Consider the following 4,049-nt stretch of genomic DNA (forward strand, 5'->3'; position numbering starts at 1 on the left):
ACCCTATGTAAAACAGCTCTGAACCCTTCCCTGTCCTGAGCAAATCTCACTAATTCCAACATAACAACCCACATTGCCCCAGATACTGCATCAATATATCTCACCCAGGGTCTTCCTCTCCTGCACTGTCCCTCTACCCATCCAAGCATGGTGTTCTTCTCCAAGGACTGGTCTCTCCTGACCACATGCCCAAAGTTTGTGAGACAGAGCTTCAAAATCTTAGCCCCCAAAGAAATGCTTAATTTCACCCTCTCCAAGACAAACTGAATTGTTTCATTGAATATGCAAAGACATTTGACTGTGTGGATCAAAACAAGTTGTGGCTAATCTCGAGGAAAATGAGAATCCCAGATCTCTTGATTGTGTTTATGCAAAACCTATATTTGGATCAAGAAGTAGTCCTCAGAAAAAAGAAAGGAAACACTGCATGGTTAAAATCAGGAAAGGAGTGTGTCAGGAATACATTCTATCCCCAAACCTTTTCAATCTGTATGCAGAACAGATCATTTGGGAAGCAGGACTTTATGAAGAGGACTGCAACATCAAGATTGAAGGAAAACTCATCAATCACTTATGATATGCAGATGTCATAACCTTGCTTGCTGAAACTGAAGAAGACCTGAAGCACTTGCTGGAAAAGGTCAAGGACTGTAATCTTCAATATGGATAGAAGATCAACATCAAGAAGACAAAGATTCTCACTACTGTGCCAATTGGCAGCACCATGAGAGATGGAGAAGAGATTGAAATTATTAGCAATTAAAGCTTGCTCAGCTCCACAATCAACACTCTTGGCACCAGCCGTCAGGAAATCAAAAGAAAAATTGCATTTGGAAAATCTGCTGTCAGGGACACCTCCAGAGTGCGGCAAAGCAATGATGTCAGTTTAGAGACAGAGGTTCACCTAATCCAGCCCATTTGTCTTCTCAATTACTTGTTATGCTTCAGAGAGCTTGGCAATAACTAAGGATGACAGAAGAAGAATAGATATCTTTCAGTTGTGGTGCTTGAGAAGAGTCTCAAACGTACCATAGACTGCCAAGAAAACAAATCCTCTGTCTTTTAGAGGGTACAATTCATAGTGACCTCCATGAACAATACATCTAAACTCTCTCTTCTCCTGTGCCACCCTCACAGTCGCTGACACACTTGAGTGCATTGCTTCAGGCAATACGGCAATCTATCTGGCTAAGGAACTTTCTCTTTTTTTGCCAACATTCCATCTTTTCAAGGAATAGCCTTTCCACGAATCCATAAAATGGGAATTTTAGTAAGAGGAGGCAGAAGCAAGTGAGCAGTTAAAAGATGGAGATTTTGTGGTGAAAAGAAACACAGAACTTGGTCCAGTTATGAGAGATTAAGGAGAGACCTGTGAAAGAATTGTGCTTTGAATGAAAATTAAGCAGACAAAGGAGACTTTACATATGTAGGAAATATTTACAAACAAGTTAGAGGAGATATTATGGCATGAATGCCATGGTGAGTAAGAAAAAATATATTTCATCATCAAATGGTGATATTAAGAGTAAGAAAGACAGGAGCAAGATCATACAACCTTTCAAATGTCCTTAGATGACCTGATAAGAGACTTGTTCTTGTGTGTATATATATGCACTGTAAGAAATTGGAGTAGTTTAATCAGGGAAGCTACATGGTGAGGTTGATTTTTCAAACAAATTATTCACTTTTGTACAAAGTTGTGTGGAGATGGATTTGAAGAGGAACATACTTGAGGAGTCAGGGAAATTAGTTAAGAGGTAAAACATTTGAGTTTGATACTTTATAAAAATTAATAATGTTTGGGTTACTATGTGAAGGTAATGAGAAAGGATCAGTATTTTACTGAAGTTGGATATTGAATTTGCAGTGGAACAATATGATTTTTTGCATATTTCCTCCAGAAATACTCACTTTCTTGAATGCAAAAGCAGAAAAAAACCCTTAAAATGAGCCAATATTAATCTTACTAGATAAAGATGAAAAAAGGACCAACACATTTAATGGCATTAGTAGCAGTGTGGTATCATTGATATGATTTGCCTTTAGGTTTATTCTGAATGGAGGAAAACAGAAAAAAAAGGGTCACTAAAAGGGGGAAAAAATGTCATGATTCAAAGTCTTGAATGTATTTTGAGATCTTATAATAGGTAAATTGAGATTCGAGCCTGAGGAAGCTGAAAGATAGGATGCAATGATCAGAGTTTTTGAAACTTTAAAGAATGTTGATCACACATAGGTATACCATAGGTTGGCATATAGTTCTGGGAGTGTGTAGCAAAGTACATTTTCAGAGACCAAGAATTTGTGTAGAATATAGTTTCAGATACATAAACAAGATAGAAATATGTTTAGAAAATAGTGTGGAATCTCTACCCTAGGAATGGAAGAAAACTCCATAGATAAAATAGGAAATTTGATTAATAGCAGAAGGAACAAGAGACTAAGAAAAAAATTATAAAAAAGGAAAGTAAGGGTGAGGTTGGGATGTTCTTGCATTGAAGTCTAGGTATATAAACAAGGGTCATGTTTATTTATGGATAGTCTCGAGCACCCAATTGTTGCAAAAAAGTAAGCTCTGAGACCAGAATTCCTGATAGTCCTAGGAAGTATGTTATTCTCCAAAGATCAATAAGGGTATTGGTATTTACAGTTGATGACACAAGATACATGAATAGAATACATTAATTCATTTCTATATGAATTGTCTGTATTCAGCAAGCTTGTGTTTTTTAAGTAAGCCTAGCATAACTTGGTCTCAGGATTTATATAAAGCTATATAAAGTCCTAAACTTTAAGCCTTTGGAGCCAAAGTCAACCTATTGTCTTGCTTTGAGTCTAAATTTGGAAAGAAGGTAAGTTCTATCTTTCCTTTCCTATTGCTTTTCTATTCTCTTTTCCTTGGTGCAGGAGCAGCTGTCTATGGGGATTAGTTTTGAAATTCTCTTTTCTGGTAGTACTGGTTTATATATGAGAGAATAAAATATACGGTGAAAAAAGAATAAAAATTTGGAAGGTTTTGACAGAGCTTGCTAATGGATATTAGATAGCTTTCTTAAAAAGAAGTTCTCAGTGCTATTCCATTTGAAAACCACACCAAAGATAAAATGGAAGTGATTTTGTCTGTGATTATTGATTTACACAATGATTGGTACCTACCAGGAGGCATTCATGTCAGATCCCTCAAGTTTACATGCCAATCTCGTGATCTTCTGCCTTTGCCCTAATCTAAATCACTTAATTACAGTGATTTTAATTTTTCTAGCTGTGTTCGTACGTGTTGCTTAGCAAATAAAACTCCTAAGGAGAATTGAAAGAATTGCTTGGATGTTGGATTACTACTGACATTAATGACTTTGGACAAGTCAATTACATTTACAAAGACTATTTCTTTGCTAAAGAAATACCATTCACTCTCATACTTACAAGAAAATGTTAAGGTTTTAGGTTGCTGCTGCTATAGTTTTATTATGTGCTGTCAAGTTGGTTCTGGCTCCTAGTGAACCTGTATATAAAACAGAATGAAACATTGCCTGGCCCAAGCCAGTCTAACAATTATTGTCAGTTTGAGTCGATTGTAGTTACTGTTTGTCACTCTGTCTTGTTTAGGGTCTTTGTCTTAACTCTTGATGTAATTTAAAAGGCATTATGTTCTCTTCCAGGGACTGGTCTCTCTTCATAGTATATTTATAGGGTGTGAAACAGTCTTACCATCCTTTATTCCAAGGAACATTATGACTTTTCTTTTTCAAAGACAACTTTTTTTGTTCTTTTGGCAGTATATAGTTTATTCAATATCCTTCACCAGCTCCATAGTTTAAAAGCTATAAATTCTCCTTTATTTTATTCATTAATTGTCCAGGTTTCACATTCAAGTGAAGCCATTGTATGATCCATGATTTTAGTCAGATACAACTTAATCCTCTAAAGGATATCTGCTTTGAAGTCTGCGAGGATGAAATTTTCCCAATACAATACATTGATTATATTTTTTCATTTCTTGTGTGCTGCCTCTATGGGTATCAAAAGTCAAAGAGATAAAATTAAACTCT

This window comes from Elephantulus edwardii, unplaced genomic scaffold, assembly GCF_000299155.1.
Source record: "Elephantulus edwardii isolate Elephantulus edwardi_28Jun2011 unplaced genomic scaffold, EleEdw1.0 scaffold00043, whole genome shotgun sequence".
NCBI lineage: Eukaryota > Metazoa > Chordata > Mammalia > Macroscelidea > Macroscelididae > Elephantulus > Elephantulus edwardii.